This window comes from Coenobita brevimanus, chromosome 53 (genome assembly GCF_032717465.1).
Source record: "Coenobita brevimanus isolate Jiangsu-jjx chromosome 53, ASM3271746v2, whole genome shotgun sequence".
NCBI classification, from domain to species: Eukaryota; Metazoa; Arthropoda; class Malacostraca; order Decapoda; family Coenobitidae; genus Coenobita; species Coenobita brevimanus.
Window position 1 is genome coordinate 4,393,916 of NC_137006.1, and position 18,171 is coordinate 4,412,086.

At 44.2% G+C, this 18,171-nt stretch overlaps 1 long non-coding RNA gene and 1 other non-coding gene across 2 annotated transcripts; one reads left to right on the forward strand and one right to left on the reverse strand.

Annotated features, from left to right (window-relative positions):
- Positions 1-437: 437 nt before the first annotated feature.
- Positions 438-8,932, reverse strand: LOC145400654 (uncharacterized). Its single transcript, XR_013897477.1, has 5 exons — positions 8,808-8,932; positions 5,828-5,906; positions 4,910-4,984; positions 2,212-2,331; positions 438-1,791 (listed from the first exon to the last, which is right to left on the reverse strand). It is a non-coding gene; the product is annotated as an uncharacterized LOC145400654 (long non-coding RNA).
- A 534-nt stretch (positions 8,933-9,466) lies between these two features.
- Positions 9,467-9,539, forward strand: TRNAR-UCG (transfer RNA arginine (anticodon UCG)). Its single transcript has one exon. It is a non-coding gene; the product is annotated as a tRNA-Arg (tRNA).
- The last annotated feature ends 8,632 nt before the right edge of the window (positions 9,540-18,171 follow it).

An 18,171-nucleotide genomic window follows, 5' to 3' on the forward strand; every position in this document is an offset into this window, starting at 1 on the left:
ACTTCATCCATCCATCCTGCATACATTTACTCCATACCTTATTTGTTACTCTTTCACATACCTTGCCAATCATTGTCTAGTCCTTTATTTCCCCATCAGGATAATAGGGTGAAGGGCTAGGCTTCTCAATCCCGACATAAAAAGCAAAAGTGACATTAGCCTACCCTTCCATTCATCCATCCACTCATCTAATATTTTTTTGCCCTGTCAAGAGTGTAACGGCCTGAGATTACCTTGCCAACCCTTAAAAATAGTGTCAGAGTGTGCCCTCAGGGGTAAGGGATCGAATAGGGAGGCTGCCAGAGATTGTGCAGCGTGGAGAGCCGCCATTAGGTGACCAAGACCGATGCATGAAAGCAGGTTGGAACCTTTATAAACAAAACTAAATAAAAAATATCTGGTTAAACAGCCATAGTGGTGGGACAGCAAGAAACATCTTTATGAATATGCTTTACTTCCAAAAACTTGTGTTGCATAGTAACAAGAGCAGGAGTTCAAATTAATACAAATGGAAACTAGTGAAAAAAAAATGACATTCAAAAATAAAAGACGAGTTTCACTGAGATTCCTTTACCACTCAAAAATCAAATACGAGAGTTTCACTGAGATCGCTCTAACACAACCTTTAAACAGACTCAGGTGACATAATATTAAGTTGGTAGGCACTGATATTAACACCTTCTTATATTATCCTTATTCATGCTGCCTCCAGACAATTTTTTCAGGTTTGGGAGAAGTCATGTATTGAAGGGGTTAATGAAGGCTTTGTCTAACCCCTCCAGCATGAACAGTCTCCCATAAACTGAATAAACTCATAGGAAGATAGCACGAATAAAATATGTACATGACTGGATTATATGCCTTAAAAACATGCAATTTACTAAACAGAGCAAAACTGGATACTTCACAACCATATGTACCTCAATTTAAAGCTATGGCAATTCAAAAACCATAAGAAATCATAATACTGTATAACTTTCCTCACACCAATGATCCCCCAAACATCTGCATTTTTTACACAACCGAAAACACATCCGAGTCACAAATATTCTAAAACACAAAGCAGTTACTCACCTCAATCTAACTTCCTTTTAGTCATCATTTTTCTTTTTTAGCTCCTTGATACCTAAAAACAGCAACACAATAGAGGTAGCTTTGAAAAATTACTGACTGAATTGTTTTTTCTTATTATCTATCTGTTTATCTATTTTCTGACTTAAAGCTTTAAAATTCCTGAACAAAAATATTACGTAATTAAGTCATGACTGGTGTGTTTGTAATGACTTAACGTTAATGCTGGTAAATATGTAATGGAGGATAAGGTGTAAAATAGAGAATACATTAAAGGTAGAATTGAGAGAGAGAGAGAGAATACAGGTACAAATAAGGTATAAGAAATAAGTAATCAGTCACAAATGTATAAAGAGTAAGAAATGTGTAAAACTGAAGAGCAAATAAGGGATAGTAAGTAATCAGTAACAAATGTATAAATAGTGAATATGTAAAATTGGAGAGAGAGGGAGAGAGAGAGAGAAACAAGTAATCAGTAACAAATGTATAAATAGTGAATGTGTAATATTGGAGAGCATGAAAATCACAATCCACGAAGGTCCATCCTGATCAACCATGGTGCGGCGCCCACGTTATGACCATGATGGTGAGAGGAGGGCAGTTGAGGCGGCCAACAGTGCACGTCACTTTCTGCCGCTGGCCTGTCCTAGTCGGCCTTTCAACCAACAGCTTCATATCGACAGTGGACGCCACCACTGCCCCCTTGCCGTCATCTTAGGTCTGTGGGGGAGGGGGAGACTGTTAGTGAGAGAGAATGTTGCATACTCCCTCTCTCTCTAAGGATAACACAGGCAATGCTTATCAGTTACAATGCATTTACTTGTACCTGACAAAGATCCCTAGCCCCTTTTTGCTCCACCCCCCTCTCTCTCCATTTTCTGCCACCCCCCTGCTCTCTCCATTTCCTGTCCCCCCCACTCTCTCTATTCCCATCCCACCCCACCCTCTCTCTCTCACTCTTTCCCCATTTCCTGTCCCCATCTCTCTCTCTCTCTCCCTATTTCCTGTCCCCCTCTTTCTCTCTCTCTCTCCATTTCCTGTCCCCCCCCCCTCTCTCTCCATTCCCATCCCACCCTCTCTATCACTCTTTCCCCATTTCCTGCCTCTCTTTCTCTTTTTCTCTCAAACACACACACATACCATCGTCATCGCGTTGCCATGGTGGTATTGCCGCTGGTCGTGCTAGTCACCCAAGGCATCGGATATGGCGTCGGCTATCTTGATGTACTTCTTCTCTGTGTCAACGTAACCATCGCCATTCTGTGGGCAAAGCGATTGTGGGTGTGGAGAATGAGAGACTGACTAGGAGAGTGTACAGTATGTGTGTGGACAATGAGAGTGTTTAGTATGTGTGTGGACAATGAGAGACTGACTAGGAGAGTGTACAGTACGTGACAAATGAGGGACTAACTAGGAGTGTATAGTATGAGTGTGGAGAATGAGAGACTGACTGGGAGAGTATTCAGTACATGTGAAGAATGAGAGACCGTCTAGGAGTGTACAGTATGTGAGTGGACAATGAGAGACTGACTAGGAGAGTGTACAGTATGTGAGTGTGGAGAATGAGAGACTGAGTAGGAGAGTGTACAGTATGAGTGTGTGGACAATGAGAGACTGACTAGGAGAGTGTACAGTATGTGAGTGGACAATGAGAGACTGACCAGGAGAGTGTACAGTATGTGAGCATTAAGAAAGAGGTGGACTAGGAGAGTGTATGTACGTGTGGAGAATGAGAGACTGACTAGGAGAGAATCAGACTATGAGAGTGTGAATAAGTGTGGAAAATGAGACTGTGTGTGTGTGTGTGTGTGTGTGTGTGTGTGTGTGTGTGTGGAAAATAAGACTGACTAGGAATGTATGAGTATGGAGAATGTGAGACTGACTAGAAGTGTGTGTGTGTGAAGAATGAGACTGGGAGTGTATGTGAGTATGAAGAATGAGAGACTGACTAGGAGAGTGTACGCGAGGCGGAAGGGGTGGGGAGACTTTTTGTATAAGAAGGGATAGATATGACGTAAACTCTAAGCCCGGGGAAGAGATTTAAAATTATATTCTTGGCTTTTCCTGATGATTTTTATTTGGTCTTGGAAGAAAGGTTGCTGGTTCTTTGAAAGCAGTGATAAGAAACAGGGAAGTGAGCATGGAAGTGAAAAAGTTACTACATGACAGTATTGTAATACCAACTCTAACGTACGGAAGTGAAGCTTGGACGTTGTTGGAAGGACACAAATCAAGAGTGAGAGCAGTGGAAATGAGTTATTTAAGAGGAGCCTGTGGAGTCACATGGAGAGACAGGCTGACGAACGAGGATATAGAGGAGCATTGTGGTGTGGATGTTGATGTGATAGGAAGCGTTATGAGGAACACACTGAGGTGGTTTGGCCATGTGGAGAGGATGGAGGGTGAAAGACTGACGAAGAGAGTGTATGTGAGTGAGGTGGAGGGGGGAAGAGGGAGGGGGAGGCCGAGGATGAGATGGAGGGATGGGGTGGAGAGGTATATGAGAGAGGGGGGTGTGAGTTGGGAGCAGGGCAGTGAAATGGCGGGGCACAGGACGACATGGAGGCGATTTGTTTGTGGCCACCCCAAACGGGATTGAGGCGTCTGGCAATAGATAGATAGATAGATGGACATTTTGAGTTGGAGGGGCTAGATATATCATTAAGGGGCTAGATATATCACTAAAGGGCTAGATATATCATTAAGGGGCTAGATATATCACTAAGGGGCTAGATATATCACTAAGGGGCTAGATATATCACTAAGGGGCTAGATATATCACTAAGGGGCTAGATATATCACTAAGGGGCTAGATATATCACTAAGGGGCTAGATATATCACTAAGGGGCTAGATATATCATTAAGGGGCTAGATATATCATTAAGGGGCTAGATATATCATTAAGGGGCTAGATATTTCACTAAGGGGCTAGATATTTCACTAAGGGGCTAGATATATCACTAAGGGGCTAGATATATCATTAAGGGGCTAGATATATCATTAAGGGGCTAGATATATCATTAAGGGGCTAGATATATCACTAAGGGGCTACATATTTCACTAAGGGGCTAGATATATCATTAACAAACCTCTTCAGTGTTAGAGGCCTTTATTTTTTCTTGGAGGGAACCATCTTGCGGGCTCCTGGCCTTTGGTTCCTCCTTTCTTGCATTAAATAAATAAATAAATAAATAAATAATAAGTCATCTAGTACCAGCAAGATTAAACTACCAAGGATGTAATCTGGATGGAGAGGATCTTAAAACTTACTGAGGATGTCTGAGAATGTTACAAATTACCGAGAATGTCAGAGGATGTTACAAAGTAGCGAGGATGTCACCCAGATGCAGAAGATGTTAAAAATTACTTTGATGTCACTCAGATGGAGAGGACGTTAAAAATTACTTTGATGTCACCCAGATGGAAAGGACGTTAAAAATTACTTTGATGTCACCCAGAGAGGATGTTACAAATTCCTGAGGATGTCAGAGGACATTACAAATTACCGAGGATGTCAGAGATGTTACAAATTACCAAGGATGTCAGAGATGTTACAAATTACCGAGGATGTCAGAGATGTTACAAATTACCGAGGATGTCAGAGATGTTACAAATTACCGAGGATGTCAGAGATGTTACAAATTACCGAGGATGTCAGAGATGTTACAAATTACCGAGGATGTCAGAGGATGTTACAAATTACCAAGGATGTCAGAGGATGTTACAAATTACCGAGGATGTCAGAGGATGTTACAAATTACCGAAGATGTCAGAGGATGTTAAAAAATAACTGAGGATGTCACCCGCATGGAGGGGGCATTAAAAACCGCAGCTCACCTTCTTGGAGTGGACCAGTTTGTCGCCCACCGTCACCTCAAAGTAGCCGGTTACGTTTGGTGTCCCCTCGCCGGACTGAAACACAAAAATGAAGAATACAAATGGCTACCAAGGCCCCTGGGACTGTGGGTACGAGCTTGGTCACCAGCCACAATATCGTATCATTTATAAAGGCTGCAATTTGCTCGTATGTGTCCGCCTACATCAACATCATCATCATTATCATCATCAGCAATGTCAACATCACTAACACCACAGACACCAGGATGGACATTTGACAGGTAAAGATAGTGAGAAAATGTGATAAGCACAATACAATAACACAGGCAATACAAGACACTGGGAGATCTACAGGCAATACAAGACACTGGGAGATAGTAGTCATCACAACCCTAAACTCATCCAAACATGGGTGGATCTTAAATTTGGCTCTTTTGTTTTTTTTGTTTTTTCTTGGAAGGAATGGTTTGTGTGCTCCTGGCCTTTGGTTCCTTCTTCTTTGCATTGAAAATTAAAATAAAAAGAAAAGTGGACTGCAGGCTAAAAACGACCTCCTACAATCACACATCATACTTTCATGGGAGCCGAGAGGCAGCAATGTTTATATAACCCGGCAGTGACAAGACCCTGTTGTATCAGTGCCACCACATGAAGGCATCTGTCCCTGACACCCACCAGAATAAACACACATGTAAACACTACCCTAGAGCCAATATAAACAGACAAACAACAATAACAAGTAAACACATAAACAATAACAGGTAAATAACAAGTAAAAAACAATAACAGACAACAAAAACATAAACAGCAACAGGTAAACAATAATAGATAAATAGCAACAAATAATAACAGGTAAACAACAGGTAAACAATAACTGGTAAACAACAGGCAAATAACAACAACAACAAGAGTACTCACAACATCCAGCTTGCCGGGGAACTCTGCCTCCAGCTGTTCCGCCAGCTTGCGGAACTTGGGGGCGTAACCTCAGGCACCACTGTAAATAAATAACGCAATGACCACCATAAACAATGCAATAACCACTGTAAATAAATAACGCAAAGACCACGGTAAATAATGCAATGACCACCGTAAATAATGCAATAACCCCTGTAAATAAATATCATAATGCAATGACCACTGTAAACAAATAACACAGTAACCCCTGTAAATAATTCAATAACCACTGTAAATAATGCAATAACTCCTGCAATAAATAGCACAATAACCAACATCTGCCTTCCCTCTCTCAAAGGCCTGTGGCACCACTGTAAATAAATAACAATAACCACTGTAAATAATGCAATAACCACTGAAATTAATAACAACAACCAACATCAGGCTGCCCTCCCTCCAAGGACTGTATTCTCATCAGGCAAGGAGGCTTCTTAGCACCTCTCATTTAGTGATTTATTTTACTACCCATTACTATCTCCTTTTTTTTTTTGGTCTTTTTAATACTGATACAAACTACATGAATAGCACACAAGAATACAGTAAGGGAGCAGAAGCAGAATAAAGTGGTAAGGAAGAGGTGTTACTACCCTTCCTAACCACACCACAAAATCATCCCAGGCTGGCCACACACACTTTCTCTCACATTCCACTTCACCCCAACTCTCCATCCCATCTCTGCTTTCCCCCTCTCTCTAACATACTCTCCTAGTCAGTCTCTCATTTTCCATTTTTACATTCCTAAATTGAGAGAGAGAGAGAGAGAGAGAGAGAGAGAGAGAGAGAAATCTGAAAGCATGTATCTTCTATCTCTCAAAGTGTGAAAGTAAGATAGCTCAACCTGGGGTAAATTCAACGCAATACAGCTTGTCAGGATGTGGTGCAACTCTGGCTGGTATTATTGAGGCCCTGGGGATTCCCTAACACCTGCTCCTTAGTGATTTATTCTGTATAGCATGGAACATCAGTGCATTTTCTTATATTTACTGATGGAAAGTATATTAGTACTGGTAGTGGTGGTATGAGCTGCAGTGGTAGTAATAGTAGTAGTAGTAGTGGTGGTAATAGTAGTAGTAGTAGAAGTAGTAGTGGTAAGTGTAGTAGTACCATAGCAGTGGTGGTTGTAGTAGTAGTAGTAGTGGTGGTTGTAGTAGTAGTAGTAGTGGTGGTTGTAGTAGTAGTAGTGGTGGTTGTAGTAGTAGTAGTATATACTGGTAGTAGTTGAAGTAGTAATAGTGGTAGTAGTAATGGTAATGGTAATAGTAGTAACTGTAGTAGTGGTAACTGGCAGCAACCCTAACATCATCTGAACATGAACCCAGTGGACTGCAGGCCTGTTACCCTTCTTCACAGTCCACCATCATCCTTTTGGGCAACAGGGAGGGGAACTGAGGGAGGTTTATATACCAAAGCACTTCCCCTGCCTGCTCATATCAGCATCACCACAAGAAGGCATCCCTCTCTGGCACCAGCTGGCACAGGAGGTGGATGTGGCTTGACTACTTGGTTATAGAAACTATCTATCTATCTATTGCCAGATGCCTCAATCCCGTTTGGGGTGGCCACAAACAAATCGCCTCCAAGTCGCCCTGTCCCCCGTCATTTCACTGCCCTGCTCCCAACTCACACCCCCCTCTCTCATATACCTCTCCACCCCATCCCTCCATCTCATCCTCGGCCTCTCCCTCCCTCTTCCCCCCTCCACCTCACTCACATACACTCTCCTCGTCAGTCTTTCACCCTCCATCCTCTCCACATGGCCAAACCACCTCAGTGTGTTCCTCATAACGCTTCCTATCACATCCACATCCACACCACAATGCTCCTTTATATCCTCATTCGTCAGCCTGTCTCTCCATGTGACTCCACAGGCTCCTCTTAAATAACTCATTTCCACTGTTCTCACTCTTGACCTATGTCCTTCCAACAACGTCCAAGCTTCACTTCCGTACGTTAGAGTTGGTATCACAATACTGTCACGTAGTAACTTTTTCACTTCCATGCTCACTTCCCTGTTTCTTATCACTGCTTTCAAAGAACCAGCAACCTTTCTTCCCTGCTGTACCCTTTCACGCACTTCACCCTCCAAACCTCCATCCTTACTCATCACACTACCCAAGTACTTAAACGTACTCACATTTTCCAATTCCTCACCATCCAACCTCGCTGTACATTCACTAACTTCACCTCTCTCAAAGACCATCACTTTACTCTTCCCTACATTCACCTTTAGATTCCGTTTCTTACACACTCTCCCAAACTCATCCACCAAGCCTTGCAGCTCCCCTTCGTCTTCACTCAACAACACAGTATCATCTGCAAACAACAGTAGAGTGAAACTAAACGCACAATATACCATAATAAAACCAAATCATCCCTCAAATGCTTCCCAAACCCCTGAAAGGAGGATGGTGGACTACAGGAGAGGGGTAGCCTGCAGTCCACTGGGTTCACATGGCAGACAGGCCTGAAGCCATACCAGGACACACTGGATTTTTTTTTTTTTTTTACCTATATCACCCATTATACAAAATTTACCTGTATATGCGTTATCATCATAATAATAACAAAAATAAAAATAAATATTTTGTTGAAGTAGTAACAGTAGTAGTAGCAGTAAGTTAGCAGCTGTAGTTGCAGAGGTTAGTAGTAGATGTGGTACACATCACGAACCACACTTCCTCCCACGTAAGTATGGGTCCAGGCATATGTTGATAAACACCCGGTACCAAATACCCCACACCAATGAGAACACACCAACTAACTGCAAATAAAACTAAATAAAATGTAAAATAGGGTGAACTGCATATATTAGGCAAAGAATTTCCTACAATGTTATGCAACTGCAAGGCCCAGTTTTATAATCATAGGCTACGGTGAGGATTTTGGTAACATGCCTACATATTCTCCTTCTAATACTACATATGGAACTTCTATATCTTACCAGTACACCACATGGACCTTCAGCTTCGACATAATGGAAGATAGACCACGAAGAGCCCTGAATATAGACAGGCTGGTGAATTTGTGGACTGAGGATCACCAGCACACCTACCCGTTGCCGTCTTCACACTGTTTGTTGTGGTTTCCAGTGATGCCACATTTGTACATACCTCGTCTGGGTAGTTGTCAGATACCTTATATTTGTGTTATTTAAAATCATTATTATTTTTTCTTAGTATTTGTCGTGCCTCAAGTAAGAGCTTTATATACATTGGAACTGCTCATTGTATCTTTTTGTACCATCATCAGTTTAGTCCAATTTACCATGTAAGTAGGTCACAACGACATTCTAACGTGCATGGATCTCTACCAGCTAGTATATACAAAAATTCCATGGAAACTGTATTACTTCCAAATTTTAAAAGTGTATTGGCAGCGACAGTGACTCGCAAAACTTTCCAATCCATGTGAAAACGCCGTGCAAAAACTCGGGTCGATTTTGAAGAAATGAAAGTACAGTAATTGATTTTCAAAATTTCGGTGAGATCATTTAACAGTTTTTCCTTGTAAAAATCAACTTGTTACATTAAAGAATGACAAATTACATATAAAACTAAGGTAATAATAATATGATAATAGGTATTTCATCACATAGTATGTGACCGTGTGGCCTAATGGATAAGGCGTCGGACTTCGGATCCGAAGATTGCAGGTTCGAGTCCTGTCACGGTCGAGGATGTTTTTGTACTTGGAATGGGTAAGTAGGAAGAGAGAGAAATACAGAAAATAATAACAATAATAAAATAAATCCATGATGGAAGAAAGGCAGATGACAGTTAACTTGTACCTTCACCATTATATGGACGATATAGACTAAAATAATAGCACTATAATCACAGTCGGAGAAGCATGAAAAGAAACACCCCCTCTCTCCTGATTCTCCTACTGATAGTCGTACTGGAAAATAAATCGCATCTTGCAATACTTAATGAAACATCTCCAGAAAATTTCCTAGACTAGCAGAAAGTAAGGGCGTGTGGCTATACCCACGAATTTATAACCAGTGACTGTATATAACTGTATTTGCTGAAGGTGTGTGGCAAGACCCTCCACCACCTTTTGTTGTGTATATACGTACTCCGTACACCTTTACAATAAAAAAGAAAAAAAAATCATTCATTCGTTCATTATCACTAAACTAAAAATACTTTGTTGTCCTTTTATGAACAAGAGAACAAGCAGGATCATTAGTAGTAGTAGCAGTAGTAGTGGTAGTAATAGTTTTATTATGGCACTACTACTACTATTACTACCGTTACTACTAGAAGGGGGGTGAGATGTCTTTCATGATGAAAGGAGACAAGGCAATGAGAGAGAGAGAGAGAGAGTGGGGGACATAACGAGTGGGATTCCCGCCAAAGGATATCCGGATTAACACGGATTGATAAGAAAGTTTCTTAACTCCGGATTTTCTCACACATGTAAACAGATCCGAATGTGTTTTTTGAGGTTACACGCACAGGTATTTCCTTTGTGTGTGTGTGTGTTTATTGAAGTGCTAAGCTGAGAGGATGTGTCAAGTCAGGTTTATGGTGTTATGTAGACAAAAGTAACAAGGCCTTACAGGACAAGTAGTACCTAAGACGGTCTTACGGCCTATACACCGGGGATGGTGAGATGGTAATCCGTTGTTGTCTATCTTCACTACTTCCTATCCTTCTCTTATCCTCCTATCCTTCTCCTTTCCCCCTATCTTTCTATCCTCCTCCTGCCCTTCTCCTATCCTTCTATCTTCCTCCTATCCTTCTCCTATCCTTCACCTATCCTTCTATTTTCCTCCTATCCTTTTGTTTTATCCTCCTCCTGTCCTTCTATCCTTCTATCCTCCTGTCCTCCTACCAGTTACCAATACTGCCTCAACGGTGTCAATCTGGTACTGTAACTTGATGCATATTATCTCGCTGGAAGTATACCCCCAAAATAAAAAATACAGTACAAAGAACAAACTGCCGTGTGTGTGTGTGTGTGTGTGTGTGTGTGTGTGTGCTGTAAAAAAAACGTATAATATGAGCTCACCTTACCGTTTTCATTGCCTGTCTTCATTAGAAAAAAAAAAATCTTTACTACGATAAAAAGGTCTCGACAGCAGTTAATTACTACTAGAGGTAATTTTGGATGTATATTGTGATGACCATGCCAGGACTGAGCCGTGACATGTTATGTGTACCTGCAGAAATATGATGGTTAATATATATATATATATATATATATATATATATATATATATATATATATATATATATATATATATATATATAACAATGGTATACACAATTTAATATCATGAGAAATATAAAAATTACTTTTTTTCACGGTAGTAGTCCGGTACGGAAAAAAGAAAGAAAAATGGAAAGAAGGAAAAAAAGGACTGGGTCTCTAGCAGTCTACAACGGTACTATAGCGGCTGCTATCGTCGTGAAACCTCAGCATTTCTCAGACTCATTTCCGCCTCGCACAAGCTTCCTCCTTGCTCACCCCAATTGCCTTAGCAAGTATGTGAGTCCACGTCTGGCTCACTTATCACCCGCCTAGGTTACTTAGGCTCGCCCAACCAGCTGCCTTAGCAAGCATGTGGGTCCACGTCTGGCTCACTTATCACCCGCCTAGGCTACTTAGGCTCGCCCAACCATGGGCTTTGACGGAGGAGGGTCCACGTCTGGAGAGTCCACGTCTGGCACTCTAAGGACCTTGATGGAGGCGGGTCCACGTCTGGCTCTCTATGGGCCTTGACGGAGGCTCATACGACATCAGCGGCCCTAGCGGGCAATATACCTCACGGGCGCCACTGCGACCGTTTTATGTAGCCAGCAACCATTCCCAGTCCAGGCCGCCACGTAGCTGACTTACAGGGTAGCGCCACCAACCCCGGCCACTCTATGCTTGGTGCACTCACCCTTTTATCTTGCTCAACACTTGGGCCCGTATTCCCGTACGCTGAGGAGACCCCGATGGGTTGTACTACATTTTTAAATAACAGAACAGAGGAAGGAAAAACAAATGAATGAAAAAAAATAATCCATACATTAGATTACAGGTATCCTCCATGCATTAAAAAAAAAAAAAAAAAAAAAAAAAAAAAGGCTGTACCAGCTGGACTTGAACAGCTGCAAGTTGAAGTTTGGGAGGAAACCACTCTGGGGAAGCGAGTTCCAAAGTAATGCAGTTCGGGAATAAGAGAATATTTCTGACAGGCAGAAATTCTGCATTATGGCAGTGTGACAGTCCAGTCATGAGCGATGCCATATGCCCATGTAGCGCGGGAGAAGGCATGAAGAGGTGACACAATGGATGCAACTTTGAGCATTTGCCATAAAAGTATCTGCAAAATAATGCAAAGGAGGCAACATTCCTACCTGTAGGGGAGAGTGTTCATTTGTAACAGTAGGGTTATAAATAATTCTGACAGCTTTGGTCTGAATTTTGTCTAGTTGTTTTAGTGCAGCCACTCCAAATTCACTCCACAAAGATGAGCAATATTCCAGGTGAGAGCGCACATGACTGTAAAACTGTTCGTCAGTGAAGACGTTAGGCCGGTTAGGGACTGTACAATAATCCAAGTTTCTTTCTTGTTTACCACTTTAAATATGATGCCTTAATACATTATTCTGTGTTATTTATTCACTCTGTCACAATGAAAGGAGATACAGACAACATAAAAGGTGAATATGAGGATACAATACGCAAAAATATATAGCTGAGAAAGGGATGTGAGGGAGCCTTATTCTTAAGCGACGAGAATACAATTTGGGCCCGACTTCTTGTACTGTACAAGTTTGCTTTTGCATCGGACACATTAACATTCTTATGTATGTTATTAAAGCAGTCTATGTTGGTATTAAAAAGAAAGATATATTTACATGCAATATTCAAGATAAATCGCTAAGTAAAAAATGGTAAGGAAAGCCTCCCTAAGCGACGAGAATATCTGTTAAATGTCCCTTGAGCGGTATTCATGTAAGCATCTGAGGATTTCTGACACGTCACAGTAAGCTTGTTGAATTTGGAACACAAGCGTCGCTTATAGTTTTACATTCTGTGTTGATGCCAGTTACTTAAACGCCTGTAAGAGAATACTGAGGTGTAACACGGAAAACAGATAGCTAAAGTTGAGGTGCCAGAGAGCCTCTGACGAGAATATATGTAAAATGCCCGCGACCGGACCTTCCGCCCCGCCACCCCCCACACCACCACCGGGCCACCACCACCCCACCACCCGAGGAGGAGATAACGGTCAGGTTAGTGACCCGGGACAAAAGGGTCATCCAACCACCACTGACCTGTGCCCCTTCTTCCCGCAACAACCTCAACACCAGGTGAGCCTAGACCCGCAACAAATTACAAGGCGGGTTAACCATCGACAGCAGTGGGGTGGGACTGATACGTCAGTCCCTCGTAGTCGTGTGGTGACGACCACAACTTCACCCCAACGGGACAGGAGGTCCCTAGGTGAGCCACGGGGTGTTTCCACCTACTGCCACCGCGAGCCACGAGGAAGTCCCTTCCTCTGCCGCAGTAACTCAGGTGAGCCACGAGGGGCTTGTCTCCTCTGCCACAGTGAGCCACGAGGGCGTAATACCCTCTGCCACTACCAGGACAGGAGGTCCTTTGACGAGGGAAGAGAGCCCTCTATAACAAATAGGGCAGGAGGCCCAATAGTGGATTGTACGGGGCTCACGCCCCTAGCCACTCTAAGGGTAAGAGACCCTCACACACCGCCACAAGTGGGTCCCAGGACCGATCAACCTGGTGCCACGGCAATCACAAAGACAAGAGGGAGAGTCGCCTCTGTGCTACCCTCCATAAGTGTAAAGGAGACCACGGCCTCCGTGTGTCCTCTCGAGCCAGCTAACTCCTGCAGGAGTAGCCGGACACCACCCGGGGGAGTTACCTCTAAAGTGTCACCTGAACAGAGGCCTGGTCCCAGTCGGGACCTACCTCCTACCCCCGGGAAATTCTTGTCTTCCCCAGGTACCAACGGGAGACGAGGCCGCAGCCCACACCTGACGGCGCGTTCCCCGGTAGACTTCCACAGTCCTCGGACCCCTAGGCGAGCCCGGCAACCCGTCAACGCCGACCTCCCCCTGCCGCAGACCCTACGACGTCAGGCCCGTCTGCTACACCTGTTTGGCCCCAGTCCCTAGGGCCGACGCAGACAGGCCTCCCTTCACAGTGACCAGAGGAGGACCTACAACAGGTCGAGACCCCAGGCAAGAGGGTCTCCCTGCACCGTGACCAGAGGAGGACCTACAACAGGTCGAGACCCCAGGCAAGAGGGTCTCCCTGCACCGTGACCAGAGTGAGGACCTACACCTTACAGTGACAAAGTGATATCGCCCCAGAAACTCGGGCAAGAATAGTGACTTCCTCTTCCCTGTAGTGATCCAGTGACAGAGTGAACCAGTGGGATTATACCAAAGAGTGTCCGTAAATACCATCCCCCAACAAAGTCTATAAGTTCTGGGTTCATCCGAACAGTCACTCCCAAAGTCCAATCTAGAGTAGTCTCCCCTCCCCTTGCCAGTGTATGCGCGGGCGAGAGTCGCCGCGCCGAGCATAAACAGTGAACTCTAGTGCTCTACCTCCCTTGTTAATTTATAGTAATAATCCCTCCTCGGCTCCTCAAGCCCCGACATCTCCATTGCCCCGACACGCTAAGACCATTTGGACTTTGATACAAGTGAATCCCATCCCCCCTACGGACTCTTAACCTGTTATAAACCATAATTAAGGAGTGTGTGAATATCCCATATTATAATAACGTAACTCTGTATGTTTGTATCCTCTGTTTATAATACCATTTTATGTGATATTGTTAAGGTGTTGTAATTAAGGTAATATATGTGTTAAAGGTGGACTGCCTAGTTTTTATGTCCTGTTCCCTTGTTAGTGCATTACGTCCGGTCCGGAAAAAGGACCCCGTTCAGTAGCTAGTGTCTTTAGTACGAGGAGTCGGCCTAAAAACACTCAGCATAACAATATGGGCCCACATTCCGGTTCCCTTTGACTTGTGGTTTACTTTTGGATGCTGCTGGTTATTATAATTTCTTTACGTAAATTATGGTGAGTGCGGTGATATTAGAATGAGTGAAATAACACAGAAGAAAGCATTAAGGTCTATTAAGCAGAAAAAAAAAAAAAAATCGCTTAGGAAGAGGGATTAAGCAGTCGATCCTAATGAAGAGCAGCGTGGTGTAGTAATGTATGTTCGAATCATTCCTGGATGTTATTATTTTTTCTAGTATTGCAATGCACTCAAATAGTTTTGGACAAATAATACAAAAAAAAAAAAAAAAGATAATCTCAGCTTCGATATTATGTAACAAGTCGTGAGATGAAGACCAAAAGCACCGAACAGAAAAAATGATGCAGGTTGAATACCAGAGTGTGGCTTTATTACATCCATTTTTTTTTTTTTTTTCATTGTATTAGAATAATATTAATGAAATTTACAGTGAACTATGGCAAGATTGACGTAAGATAATTATAAGAATACAGTAATAAATTCTGACCCACTCTCTTGTTTTCTGTATGCTGTAAATAACTTTATTATCACCTACATATATCATAATCAATGATATACGCCTTTGAAAATAATAACTATCATTAGTTTTCTTAAACATGAAAATACTGTAGTTTGATTTCCCGGAAAAATCTGAAATTCCATAGAAAAGACGAACAACCTCTGAGTAAACCAGACTGAAGACGTGGTTGTGTGACAGTTTCTGGCTGTTTCGTTGTTTATCCACAAGTTATCAAGGTTTTTAACTACACTCGAGAGGAAAGAAAATAGAATATTGATCGTCCAGACGGGAGAAAGATTGATAAGAAGCCGACTGGAGAAGAAATCAGCGTTTTAGTCAGTCTCGTTTCCAGTAGGTAAGATTGTGGTTTTGTAGCCGTAGCATCAGTTTTGCCTTTCATTCGTGTGTTCTTTTTCTTCGATGGTGACTGAGAGTTTGTATCTGTTGCCTGGCGCTTAGTGGTGACAGTGACAAACACTGATATATGTGTGAAAAACAGTGTCTGCCATGTTCACCTGCCAAGTTGCACCGTGTCAAGGGTACCGCTGGTGGCATTCCGATTAAATTGTGAACGCTGTCTTTTATTTACCACATGTTTCTTTAGACAAACCCAAACCAAACCCCAAACAAAAGCCAGACAAACCTGGTACTGGTATTATTTTCATATAGACTGGTATTATTTTCACAGAGGACCGGTAGCCTGCCAAGTACCATTGCAAAAAATTGAAATCAGAGGGAAGATGGGAGTTTATCGCTCTCATGATGCCACTCAGGGATGTGTGAGGCTGGTCACCCTGGCCTTAAAGGTCGGGTCTAATTGAGTAGCCTCTCCCTGGGTGACTAGACTACTGATGGACAGGAAAATGGCTGCAGGCTGGATGGATGGATTTTAAAATACTGTTGGACAAGGACTGTAGTAGTAGTACGAGGTAGTATAGGAGTTGTAATGCTAGGTGAAATTAGGCTCGACTTCTCGTTCCTATTTCACCTAACGTGGAGCGAGGTCCTCTTTCGAGACCGGAGCTAGTGCAATAAAGAGAGGCAGGACACAAAAACTCTAGGCAACAACCTTTACACGTATATTACCACAGTCAGACACAGGACAAATCAGCAGATATTACAGCACAATAAATAGCAATATAAAACCTTATCTAAGATATGTGTATCTCGCAGGATACTTGCTTCTCTGATACTAATGACAACACAAACAATCCTAGTGTATCAGGAGTGCAGTAAATATAGGCGCGCGCGCGGGGGCGCGGGGAGGGGGTTGAGACTCACTAGGAGGAGATAGGGGAGGTGCGGGGAGTGACTTGTGACGGCTAGGAGAAAATTATGGTAAAATGCCCGCCGCAGGACCTCCCACTTCACCACCCCCCACACCACCACCGAGCCGCCACCCCACCACCACCCCAGGAGGACACACTGGTGAGGTTAGTAGTTCCGGCCAAGAGAGTCATCGGGGCATCCCGACCCTGAGCCCCTATTCCCCGCAAGTGCCCCAACCCCCGGCGTTCAGGCAAACTGAACTACTGTGCGGGCGGGGTACTGACCGTCAGACCAGGGGTGGGACTGAAAAGAGGTCAGTCGCAGGTAACACCGTATTGACGGTCTTGTTACACCCTCTAGGGCAGGAGGCCCAAGGGCAAGAGGCCCAAGGCTACGGCCTAAAGAGAGAAAGAGAGATAGACACAGGCTACGGCCTGACAGAGTGTGTAAAGGGGAAGGTGACCCCAGGCTCCGGCCTTAACACGCTGAGGAGAGAGAGTTGCCTGTGTGCATCCCTCTCCAGTTGCTCTTTGGCTACGGCCAGAATACGGTCCAGGGTAGGGAGACCCTGCTACCGTACGTGTAGCGCTACCCAATTACGGAAGCGGCGTCCCGGGGTCGGTATCTTGCCGCAACGGACGGGTGAACCAGTTCATCCGTTAGTCGCTTTCCGTACGGGCAGACACTCGGCTTCGGCCGGGGCACGTACCAGGGTGGAGAATTCCCTGACGGTAGGATCTGTCCATATTGGAGAGAGTGCGGCTCCTGAGCCCCTCACTCCGGCTTGTCTCCTACTGCGGGAGGAACACCACGCCGGCGGTACCTTGCCACGGCGAAAGGGCGACCTTGATCACCCTATAGGTGTCCCCCGTACGCCGGACAAGATCACGGCTACAGCCAAGGTGCACAATAGGGGAAGGAGATCCCCGACTCAGACCTATAGACACACTCAGGGAACCACGAAGAGCGTGAGTCTCCCTTTAGCCTCTTTCCCTTCGGGGAGCCCTTCGTCGCCATCCAGGCTTATAGGCCCGGAGGAGACACTAGAGTGGTGGCAAGGCCCGATAACGGACTTACCGCCCACACCCGGGAGTTCTTTGTCCTTGCCGGAGCCCTGCAGGAGACGCTGCCGCAGCCCAGCCCTGACGGCGCCTCTCCCCCTGAGCACCCGCAGTCCCAGGACGCCCAGGCCCACCACCGCAGTCTACAACGACGGAGATCCAGGCTCCCTCACTCCCCGGAGGCAGAGGAAGCAGGCCCGACTACTCCGGCTGTTCGGCCCTAGTCCCGAGGGCCCCCGATCAGGTCGAGGCCCTCAGACCACAGGGCCTCCCTGCACCCCACCAGCGCGGCCCTAAGAAAGGAGCCGCCCCTCAGGTCGAGGCCCCAGACAGGGGAGCCTCCCTGACAGTAAGTACCAGTGATTTGATAACCCAGGAAACAAGGGTAAGACAGTGACAGTGACAGTGATCCAGAGTACAGTGACAGTGTTTAAGTAGAAGATATATTAAACAG